Raw genomic sequence first — 12,462 nt, forward strand, 5'->3', positions numbered from 1 at the left:
CTGATGAAGTACGCTGCTGAGGGGAGCAGCGGGTGGTAGGAGAGGTTTGCGCGCCATGTGGGACCCTCGCCGGCCGGCTGGCATTGAACCGGCACTAAAGAGGCTGCGGACAGCTTCACAGTGTGGTGCTCAACCGCCTGCGCCACCACGGGAGGCCCGGGAGGTTTTTATGACAATTAAAAATGCTACCTTAGGGCCTTCCCTGGTGGGCGTGCAGACCTCTCCTGCCGCCCACTGCTCCCCTCAGCAGTGTACTTCAGTCCTTCTGCCTGCTCTGCTCCCCACTCTGGCTCTGGTGAATTCTCTCACCCTCCCGCGCTTCTGACTGTACCCGGTGCTTGTGTAAATAAATAAATAAATAAAAAAGCTACCTTAAAGCCACTGACTGGCAATGGCACCAGCATTATAAAAGAGAATCAACCAGACAATGCAAGCCTCCTGGGAAGCTTACAACCCCTTCTCCAAGGTACTCTTATATCCCCCCGAAAAAATTAAAACTGATTTACATCAAGCCTCCAGAGGCCTTTGACATCAAGTCAGAGGCCTTTTGGTGGCCTAGGGGTTAAGTCTCAGCACTATCACCTCTATGGCCTGAGTTCAATCCTGGCCAGGGAGCTAATTCACATGGCACAGCAGACCTCTCCTGTCTTGCCTGCTGTTCCCCTCAGCAGTGTTTTTCGTCAGTCTGCCTGTTCTGCTCCCCACTCTGTCTCTGGGGAATCCTCTTATCCACCACACCTCTGGCCTACACCCTAGTTCTATGCAAAAAACATAAAATAAAACAACTACCAAGTCCTAGGAAGTACAGGAATAAGGAACACCTGACACACTATCGGAAGCTCTGCTAGAGGAAAAGGGACCCCACCTTAAAATAAGAAGGCACAAGAGAAAAAAAGAATGAAAACCCTACAGATGAAAGGAGGCATTAACATATGTATAATATGTTTGATATATTTCATTATATAATGAATCTCATTATATAAAACTCATTAAACTCTTTATTTTATTAAAAAAAAATACGGGGGGGGGAGCATGTATGAAACAATTGGATATTTGAACCCTGGATAGTTATGATCTTAAAGAATACTGCCGGATTTTAGGTGCAAAAATTATATTCTGGGTTTTTTTTTAAAAAGTCCTTATCTTTTAGGAATATACATTGCACATCTTACAGATGAGGTGATGGGAGATCTGGAGGGGAAGTGTGTGGGAGTGGAGAGGACCCGAGATTGGTCAAGAGTCGGAAACTGGCAGTGAAGGGATGGCTGTGTGGGGGTGGCCAGGGAGCTCTGTCTTCTTTGGTGCATGTGTAATTTTTCCATAATGAAATGTTGAGACATTATCACTGTAAGAGCTCTGGCATCTGCAGTCTCATTTGGGGTGCCGCAGTGAAGAGATCATTTTTTCGAGTCCTTTCCTACAGATGAGGAATGTGTGGTTCTGGGAAGGAAAGTGGCTGGCCTGAGTCAGAGAACTACTAACACAGGTCTAGAGTTAACCCTGCTGCCACTATATGGAAAGAACTCCCTCCTACCCCCCCAAGCCAGGCAAGAAGAGCCCCCAATCTGAACCTCAACCATGGGCAAAGACAGGCCCAGATCTTCAACAGGAAGCTGGCACCATGGGGGTTCTGCTCACTGCTGGGAGCAGAAGCCACCCACCGCCCCCACAGGAGCTGATGGCTTCCAGCCCAGCCAGGGCGGTGCCTTAACACCTCTCCTGGCAGAGTCCTCTCAAGGGAGCCCCTCCCAGTCTCATCCTCTGACCACAAGCAGCTAACCAGGGGAGAGTGAGCTGTGGGCGCCCCAATCCTGCATCCAGTCTGCAGGCACCACAAAAATAGAGAAATTGGGCCAGTCTGAGTCTGCCCTGCGGAAAGAATCCCCAATGTATACAAACACTCTATGAGCCACTCTGCAGTGCTGTGCAAAACCATTAGCAACGTCCTCAATATCCCCAACAGGGGCAGAAAGTCAGCCAGGCTCCTGATGGACCCAGTGCTGGGTGAGCCTGATGTCTGTCTGAGAGGCCCTGCAATCCCACTCATAAAGCACAGGAGTGAGCTGGACAGACAGAACTTACATGACAAAAGGAAACTTGTGATGTCAACTTTTTTTTATTGTCAAAAGTAAAAAAAAAAAAAAAAAGTCATCTGGAAAGACAAACACCAATATGTTGATGTTGTTTGTGCTTTCTGATGCTTTCAATAAATGTGGATCACTTCCATTATTAACAAATTAAAGCCATTTAAAAATAAGAAATGAGCTTTCTCCTCCTCCCTGGGAAAGTAGCTCAGAGCCTCAGCCCGAGAGGCAAAAGCTGGAACCTCTGAGGGTCCCATGGCTTCTCTCAGGCTCAGTTTCCCCTGCTGTTAGACACTAAAAACTCACCAAATTGGGCTCCCCCTCTATCTTCACAGACCCTGGTCCCTCTGCTGGGAGATGGGACTAGAAGGCACACCTACACAGTCTTGTAAACATGCCTGCCCGCCCCATCCCCTGTGGGTAGGTGTGCCCACTTTCAGTGTTTGCTTCTCCTTCTGTCTCCTGGCCATCTCTTAGTCCTATACAGAGGGTGGTGAGGAGCCAGGGCCATCTGAGGCCAAACATGGAAACACCCTCACAGACGCATACAAAGAGATCTACCCTACTCAAGACTTACATGCCAGTCCCACCAAGCCTCCTGCCCACCTCCTGGAAGGCAGTGTGACCCACCAAAAAGGAAGAGACAGGACACAGAGGAGAACTGACTGCCCATATACACACACCAAGCCAAGATGAAGACCACAGCCTGAGAGGTCCCTCTGTGAGTTTATCCCGTGACCTCCTCATTGGGCGGTCAGCAAACCATCCTGTACCCCTTCTGAAGAGCCAGAGTCAATGCTCAAGAATTGAGGAAGACCAGGAATAACAGGACATGGCAGGGTGGAGCCTCAAGCTTAAGCCTCCTCCTCTTCCTCCCCTGCAACCCCCCAAAGCCCCCCCCCCTACATGTGGTAGGTGCTGGAGTATAGGTTGAGTAAAGCTGGTGCCAATGCAGCACCTCCTGATGGAGAGCCACGAGTCAGGGGAGGAGGGGAATGGTGCAAGAGAAAGCCTTGGGGCCTGGCACCCTGGGATCAAGTGTACAATGGCACCTCCCCAGGACAGCAAACTGGGAGCCCCTGGAGGCCAGATGGGACAGCAACAAGTGAGGACTGGGGCAAACTGAAAACTGGAGTCCTGCATAAAGAGGGGATGCTGCTGAGCTTTAGCCAGTAACTACCATGCAGGAATGTGGTCTGTGCTGCAGGCCTTCTGAGTTGGCAAAGGAAACTAGAAATCTGGATTTTTATGAAAAATCTCATGCTTTTCAGATGCTGGGAATTAACCCAAAATAAATTTAAAGCAGTCCTGCTATCAGTGCTCTGCAGTCACTGCTGTGTGGCTCTGAGCAAACCATTTACCTTCTCTGGGCTGCAATTATACCATTTGTAAAGTAGAAAAATAACACAGGATTATTGTGACAATGAGATAAGAGACACTTTAACCCATGCCACTAATAAAAAGCAACAATAACAAGAATAGCTCATGTTCACGGAGTCCAGGGCACTGTTCTAAGTAACGTGAGTTAATGTCATTTACATCATTACATCATTACATAGGCATTGCTTTTAAGGTGTTACTGCATTTTGAAATAATTCCCAAACTTCACAGAGGTTAGAAGAAAACTGCAGAAAACTCTTGTATCATTTTTATTCAGATTTGCCTACTTGTACCATTTTTGCCTTGTTTTCTTATTCGTTCTGACATGGTTCTGGTAGTCTGCTTGATGAGCCCCACCCTATCAGCCGGTGTCAGGTGGCCTGTTACGCCCCTCCCCACCGCAAAGCACGCTGCCTCCAGACCTCTCTGTTTGTCTGTTCCTATCCCATACCTGGGGATGCTCTGGGACTCTGCTGCTCAGCCCCACCTCTTAGATCTGGACCTTGCTGTGGGGAGGAAGGGCTAGCGGCTATATTGACTCTGTGACTGACCTCCTCTGGTTAGCTAGAGCGTGGGCAGGAGGCAGAGGCCTGAATTAGCTGTGGTCCCTGCCCTCCCAAGACCATAGCCAACAGGGGAGACAATGGGGCTACACTTTGACCCCAAGCACCTCTGTGGAGAGAGGTTCCTACAGGAGGTGGACCAATCTCTAAGTCGGGCAGAGGAAGAGGGTAGACAGTGGGGTTTCTATCAAGGTACCTTTGGGGGAACTTGTTGATAAAATCATTTTGTATTCATGCTTTCTACATTTTCAAAATTGTCTGTAAGGAGGAAGGAAAGCAAAACTTCATTCCTTTTCTGTTTGTTCTGGAAAATTTTCAGAGCTGCTGCTGCCTCTGAATCTAGTGGGTTTGCAGGTGAGACGTGGAGGCTAGTATTTAGTGGGAAGGGGACGGGATTTCAAGATATTTCAGCATAAATTAGCCTCAAAACCTCACAGAAGAGTCTGAAATGTGGGCAGAAGCTGGTATCTTTATTGGTCTCTTGCAAAACTTCTCAGGAACAGTGTTACTGCTCCCACTTCATGTCTGCTGCATCTATGGCTCGTGGGACTGTTGGCTGGCAAGGAGGTGGAAGCCAGGGATGACAGTAGCCCCTCCTGCGAGGGCACCAGGCCAGTGTGATGGCAGCCAACTGGCAGCCTCCAGGGCCCCAGCTAGCCCTATTCAGGAATTTTCTAGCATCACTTGCCTGACCTGGAGTAGAGCTGGGGAAGCGGCTCTGGGTCCCCTACAGGAGCAGACACCACATCCCTGTGGACCCTCGCCGAGGAGCTTGAGTTTGCAGAATCAGTCTGTAGGCTCCTCTCCTGACATACCAGACTGTGGGAGCCCCTCAAATCCTTTCTGTTCTGTTGCAAAAACAGAAGAGAACATTTCTACCTCTTAGTCCGTCTTTTGCTGTTCTTTCCTTAAACCCTTTCCCCCGGTGCAATATCTTGTGTGTCTTAAAAAGTGCTCAGCCCCTGGGCCTCCCCGGTGGCGCAGCGGTTGAGCGCTGGGTTGCGAAGCTGCCCACAGCCTCTGCAGCGCCGGTTCGATCCCCGGTTGCTCTCCGGCCACCGGAGGAGGGTCCCGCATGGCGCGCAGACCTCTCCTGCTGCCCGCTGCTCCCCTCAGCAGTGTACTTCAGTCCTTCTGTCTGCTCTGCTGCCCGCTCTGGCTCTGGTGAATTCTCTCACCCTCCCACGCTTCTGACTGTACCCAGTGCATGTATAAACAAACAAATAAATAAATAAACATGCCTCTATTAAAAAAAAAATTAAAAAAAAAAAAAGTGCTCAGCCCCAATCTTGGACAGCCAACTTCAGGGGTCCCCCTAGTGCTAGTACTCTGTGAATGAGAGACACGGCCTGGGGGCTGACAACTTTAGGCTCAGTCCCTGAGGCATGTCTTTCCTCTGCTTTTTCTTGGACATGGATATTTGGGCCTGGACTGTCACTGTAAGGGGGGGGTGAAAGGTGGAGGGCTCTGGTCCCTCCACCCCTTCACACACCTCTCTGCACCTTAGCTTGCATAGAGGGGGTAACGGGCCCTGAATGTGGGCTGGTGGGCATCAGTCCAGGGCCACTGCCAGGTGCAGGGAGCTGGCGGCAGGAGGCCCAGCCCATCAACCCTTGCTGAGCCTCTCCTTCAGTTAATGACCACCTGCTGAGTGAGGTGGCTGTGCAGAGCCCCAGCTGTTTACAGAGGAAGCTGCTGTTTTTAGTTATTAACAACAAAGGCTATTATTTGAGAGCTCTTATGCCTGAAGAACAAGAACAGACACTGGTGGGAGCCCCCTGGATTTGAGTCCTGGTGCAGTCTTTCCAGACTGCTCCTCCCTGGTCCAGGCCTAACTTGATGACCTCAGCTTTCCCACCTGTAAATGGAGCTGATCATTCTGGCCCCGCCAAACTCAGGATCAAGCCACCCGAGGGACATGCCATTTGGCCTCAGAAATTGGAGGACTCCCTGGGGGACCTATGGGTCCCAGCTCTCCCTCCAAGAGCACCCACTCTCAAAAGACTGAGGACATCAAAGGCCTGTAGAGGTGCTGAGGGAGGAGGACCCAGCACTGCAGGACCCCAAACATTCAACATTTGGGGGAAGCGGTTCCAGAAGACAACCTGTGGACTATACTCACTGTGCCTAAAGCTGCCCACCTCTGCACCCCAGGCCCAGCTGGGCACTAGTGTGTGTCTGTGTGTGTGTGTCTTCAGTACACTCAGAGTTCGAATCCCCCAGCCCCAAGTCCACAGTGGACAAGCCCCCCTCTTCTATGAGGGCACCTGTCCAGATATAAAAGCAGCAATTGAATGCGAGACACCCCCCCCTCATCTCAACCCCCTCAATCTCACATCCTGAGACCACTGCAGTTCTGTTGGCTGGTGAATCATTCCCTCTGAGCTCTACTGAGCACCACTCTGACCCAGGTCTGAGTGGCCCTCAGGGGACCATGAGGACCCCAAACCCAAAGCTGACCCAGACCTGGTCCCTCTAGGCCCAGTCCTACCCCACAGAGCCTCTGTGAGCCTTCTCCAAAGGCAATCCTCACATGAACGGGGCCCAACCTCCTTTCCAGCTTTGGCCCTGAGACTCAGAGAACATGAGTTCGGGGCCTTTGAAGGAGGGGATTTAAGATAGAAACCGGGAGAAACAACAGTTGCAAGCCAGTCTGAGGGAGACCCCAGCACCTCTCCCCCACCCAGTCAATTGTGACCTTTGCCCTTTCCTTCAAGGACAGACTTTAGGCCCCAGGTTTCCCCGTGGGCATCACAGTCAGGGGTGACTTCCCAGCCACTCTCCCGCCTCCACCCTCCACCTGGGGAGGGGGGGGTCCTGCTCACTGTGGGCTCGGCTGGATTGCTTCCAATCCCACCCCCTAGTGTGCCTCAGAGAACCTTCTCCCCTTGGGCTGTTTGCACTTTCTGCAAACTCCACTGTCATAGACCCCCCTCCTCCTCCCCTGCTTGCCACGGGGCCTCAGCCATGCCCAGTCTAGGAAACCTGACAAACCAGCCCCTCCCTGCCATCAAAACAAACCCGGGGTTCCCCAACGGGTTCCCCAACGGCGGAAGGTGCCACAGAGCCGGGTCTCAGTCTTATCATCTGGAAAGTGGGGCTGGCTCCCCAAGTCTGACGGGAGGGGTGACGCAGGGCCCAGCGAGGGACTATCTGAGGAGACCCCCCGCCCCCCCAGACCCCCTCAAGGAGAAAAAGCCAGATTGGGAGCGGGGAGGGGAGGGGAGCCGGCGCCGGCGAGGCTGGGCTGGGGCGCTGCGGGGCCCGTGGGCCTCCCGCCTCGGAGCCCCACAGCCGGCCGGCGGACAGGCCGAGGGGGGCCCCGCAGCCGCCCCGGCCCACACCCCTCCGCCTGGGTGGGGCCGGCCGCGCGCGAGGCGAGGCGCGGGACTCCCCGCCCGCCCCACGCAGCGCCCCAGGACGCGGGGCCCGAGCCCCCGACGGGCGGCGCATCCATCCCCGGGCCCCGCACTCGCGGCGCGCGCGGCCCCGGCCCGGCCTCCGCCCGCCCGCGCGCCCCTCGCCCCGGGGTCCGGCCGGGCCCCGCGCTCACCTGCCGCCGCCGCCCGCGCGCCGCCGCCGCGCCCAGAGCCCCGAGTGGCCGCGCCGGCCGCGGGCGGGATCCGGCCGCGCGGGCGGGCGGGGGCGGCGGAGCGGCCGCCGGCGCCCCCCGCTGGCCGCCCGGCCCAGCCCCGGCCGCCCGCCCAGCCAGGTGGCGCGCGGGGTGGGGGCGCCCGAGGCCCGGCCCCGGCTGCGCGCTGCCCGCCGCCGCCCTGCTCGGTTCTCACAGACACGCAGAGGCGGCAGCACCCACCTCCACAGCCACCTCCACGGCCGCCCCCCACGCCGCGCCGGGTGGCGGGAGCGCCCGCCGGGTGAGCAGGAAATCGAGCCTCCGCCCCTCGAAGGGCTTTTCCTTCAAGTCACGCACGTGTCGGGCGCGCCAGGTGCAGCCCCACCCCCAGAGGGAAACACTTTCTAGCAAACTCTCTCAGCTGTTGCAGCTCCAGGTCCTCCCCCACCCGCTCCTGTAAGCCCGGCGTTTCTAGAAGGAGCCACAGACCGGGGAAGTGGTGTCCTCCAGCCCCGCTGAGGGAAGCTTCCCGTGAACCCCCCAACCCAGCCCCCCCAAACACCTATCACTCCCCCCCCCCCCGGCTCGCTCAGGCCCTCAACTCCCGGGCGCGGGTGCGAGTCCAGCTTTATTGGTTGGTCGCCTTCCCTGGCACCAGGGAGAGAGCCCGCCCAGGAAAGCAGGTGTCCTCAGAAAGTAGGCATCTAACCTCATGGTGACCCCACTCACCGCTGCCTGAAACTCAGGGTGGGGCCCCTGAGTTGGCAGCAAAAAAGTCTGTCCTGTTTCCGAGGCACCCAGCCCGGGGAGCAATAGAGCTCTGCCCTGAGTCACCGACGGGAGGGACAGAGGGGCCGCGCTGAAGGGGGCGTCCAGACCAGAGGGCATTTCCTCGTAGGCCTTCGTGGGCCTGGCCCTCACCACCTGTCCAGAGCTCCCCGATGCCTATCTGGAATCCGACGGGTGCCATTGTGCTGAGAAGGGTCAGGTGGGCATCAATTATGCCCATTTCTCAGGTCCCACACCGGAGGCCCTAGCCTGAGCGCCCAGGAGAGTCCTGGGAATCAGCGGCTTCACAAGCACCCAGGTGATGCTATGGCAGGCAGGTGGGAGACACCCAGGAATCCCGGAGCCAGATACTGCAGCTTGCCCTAGAGGAAGGAGACCCTGGGGTGTCCCAGGTGGCGGGTGGGAAGTCCCAGTTGAGACGTGACCCCCCAGGCGGGTCAGACCCATCCTCTGAGCTTCCCTGCATGGTGGCACTTGGCTCCTGGGCGAGAACTGCTCCATTACCTGTAGGAGGGGACACTGGCAGCCGTGGAGAGGTCGCTGCATATGAGGGCTCTAGGGAGAGTATCTGAGCAGCCGAGGGTTCCCAGCACAGGAAGCGGTGGCCAAGGCAAAACCTGCTCCGGGCTGGCCCCGCCCCCGCGGCCCCGCCTTCAAGAGAAGGCAGGAAATGAAGAAGGAACCCACCTGTTTGCCCCAAGGCCTGAAGAACAGCGAGTGCCTCAGTCCCCAGGTGGTGCATCCTGCTGGCCAAGGCCAACCCTAGAGTGAAGAGCCCGGGGCGAGGGATGCCCTTCTGGAGCTTGTGCCCAGCCCCTTCCCTGGCCCCTCCATGAAGAGCGCTAGAAGTCCTCATGGCTTTGAGGCCGGGTGGGGGGAAGAGGTGCCAGGACTTCCCACCCTATCATGTGTGTCATCTTTATGCAAATCTATGACCAACTCTCTGGCACCAGATTGGAAAACTAAGCCGGAGAAAGTGAATAAGAAACAGTGGTGAGGCTCACAGGGTTCACCATGAAATGTGGAGACACCACATCTGTGCTGTGATCTACTCAGCCTCAATAGCGTCTTGGCTTCCTCAGTTCTCAGTGAGTGATTCTCAAACTCTAGCCAGAATCAGAATTGCCCAGAAGCCTAGTGAGAACACACACCTCTGGGTCCTATGTGGAGGGTCTAAATCAGAAGTCTAGTGTGGCTACCAAGAATTTTAATTTCTACCAAGCTCCCAGGTGGTGCTGATGCTGCTGGCCCTCAGCAGCTTGGGTGGCACTGGTTTTCAAATACCGCTGGGGTACCCTCCCAGAGATTCTGACCCTGGGGTGGAGTCAGAGATAAGAAGTTATTTTAAAAACCAAGTGAGTTTAGTGACAGGCTGGCCCTCAAATACCAAAGGAAAGGAATAGCTTCTTCAATAATTGTGCTGGAGAAAATGGCTACCATTTGAAGATACTAGATACTATTTCATACCATAATAAAATTACAATAATCAACCAAGAGATTAGAGATCTTTGCGTTTGAAAACAAAACTTAGAAATATGTTCTCATAATTTTGGAATGGAGAAGTCTGCATGGGAAATCAAATACACACTGAAGGACTGCAGTAAAAAGTTAAATGCCTTTATCTGGGTGAGGGGGTCTCCAAATGTCCACATCTAGTGTGCTTGTCATTTTAAGTGTCCACTGTCCTGAAAAACTCCAGACATTTTTGCCCAAAGAGCCCCTCATTGGCTGCCCACCCCAGAGGGCTCACCCTTGCCACCTAAGAATTAGCACCTGCTGCCTGAATTTCTGTGGTGGGGGTAACAGCCCAGGAACCTTGTTTCTCACTGCAAGGAGACTGGAAAAGCATTACAGCAAAGTAAAATCACTTATTTCAACCAACTTAACCCTATTCTAAAGCAGGAATGGGATAAAACCAAGCAGACAGTACACAAGTTTACCATGGTTAGTTTTGGTCGCTTAGTCCTGGTAGCACTCCTTTATTCATTGCTACACGGAGTAGTGTTAACCATCACAGTCATGTGACCCTTGTCCTCTACCCCTAAGGCAGGGGCTTCCTTTTTCCCCTTACTTCTTCCAATATGTGGGAAGATCTAATAAGACAAGAACAGATGTTGTGTATCTATGGGCAGACGAAGCAACTGGTTCTTAATGAGCAGGGGGATATGTACAGTAGAAAATGAAGCACTCCAAAGCTCTTAAGAATTGGAAATCTCCTACCCTCTCCTTCACGCCGTTCCCTGAGACAACCGAGTCACAAGACTTGGGATATACGATTGCAACACCCTTCTCTGCCGCGGACCAGCCCTGAGGGTCACTGCAGTGGGGGGTGCAGCACTTCTCCAATCCAATTCTACATTACAAGACCGGCCAAAAGAGGTGGTTGATTGAACTCATCTACTCTTGCTGCCTCCAAAACCCACTAAATAGCAGTGAAAGGATTTTCTTTCTCTTTTTTTTTACGATTTATTTATTCATTCATTTATTCATTCATTCATTCATTCATTCATTTAATTATACAAGCACTGGGTACAGTCAGAAGCGCGGGAGGGTGAGGGAATTCACCAGAGCCAGAGCGGGGTGCAGAGCAGGCAGAAGGACCGAAGTACACTGCTGAGGGGAGCAGCGGGCAGCAGGAGAGGTCTGCGCGCCCTGTGACACCCTCCTCCGGTGGCCGGGGAGCTGCCGGGGATCGAACCGGCGCTGCAGAGGCTGCGGGCAGCTTTGCAACCCAGCGCTCAACCGCTGCGCCACCGGGGAGGCCCGTGAAAGGATTTTCTTATGGCCCTTAAGGATGGAGAAGACGAGAAGTAGTTACAGCAAGAGGAATTTGGAATGTGGAGAACAGATGGATCAGTGGTACTAACTTGGCAGATACAAAAAATTGAATCCTAAATGGGAAGTTGAGAAAATGAAGATCCAATCCCAATTACACTGGGTAAGTTAAAAAAAAAGTCAGAGAGTGAGGTTCCAGTTACCTTAGGAAATGGGGTAGAACTGAATTAAAGAAAGTAGGTTGAAAGTCTAAGAAATAGGTAAGAATGCCACCCCCCCCACCATCCCCACCAAACTGAAGTATGCAGAGTTTTGCTCTGGAGAAGTTAAAATAAAGAGGTAGTCTCTGGATTGCACAAATCCAGCTGTGGAAAAAGAAATCTAGAAGGCAAATTGATGTGGGAAGCTGAGGCATATTCTGACCATTCCCAAACCACTCAGCTTCCAAGATTTTGGCAGCCATATCCTTACCCCCAGGCTGGAGGAATTCCCTGGGGAACCCCACTAGCCAACTCCTCAGATCCTCTCCTCATGCCCAGAAAGCATGATCACCCTGAGGGAAACAGCCAGCTGACAGCACCCTGAGTCACAGAGCTTCCCAGGAGCTGGCCAGTCCCCTTGTTTATACGTGTTCAGACAACCACAAAGCACCAGGAATCTGAGGAACACCTCTAACCAGAGAGTCCAAGATAACCAAACAGAAAATATAGTTAACAAAGACTATGCAGCAAACCCAAACTTAATGCTATTATTATTTTTTAAAGATTTATTTATTTATGCATACAAGAGCTGGGGTACAGGCCAGAGGTATGGGGATGAGAGGATTCACCAGAGACAGAGTAGGGAGCAGAACAGGCAGATCTACTGAAATGCTCTGCTGAGGGGAGCAGCGGGGCGAGTCAGAAGAGGTCTGCTGCGCCATGTGGGTTGCTCCCTGACTGGGGATCGAACTCGTGCTGCTGTGGCTGTGGATAGCTTCATAGGTTGTGTCCCAACACCTTGCGCCACCAGGGAGGCCCCCTAATTCTATTATTAATATTCTTCCAAATTCAAAAACTATATTGTAACCATGAAACCAGGTAGGGTATTATTTTTTAACAAGGAACATCTGAGGGGGGAAAGACTCAAGTGAAAAACATAACAGCAGAAAAACCAACACAAGAGTTGGAAGATAAAGTTGAATAAAAAGCCAGAAGTGGAAAATAGGGAAGAGATAAGAAAATTGGAGCATCCTACCAAGTGACCCAATATCTTAGTAATTGTGGGATTCCTGAGAAAACAGAAAGAAATAAAAATT

Source organism: Talpa europaea (assembly GCF_964194135.1).
Source record: "Talpa europaea genome assembly, chromosome: 16".
Lineage (NCBI taxonomy): Eukaryota > Metazoa > Chordata > Mammalia > Eulipotyphla > Talpidae > Talpa > Talpa europaea.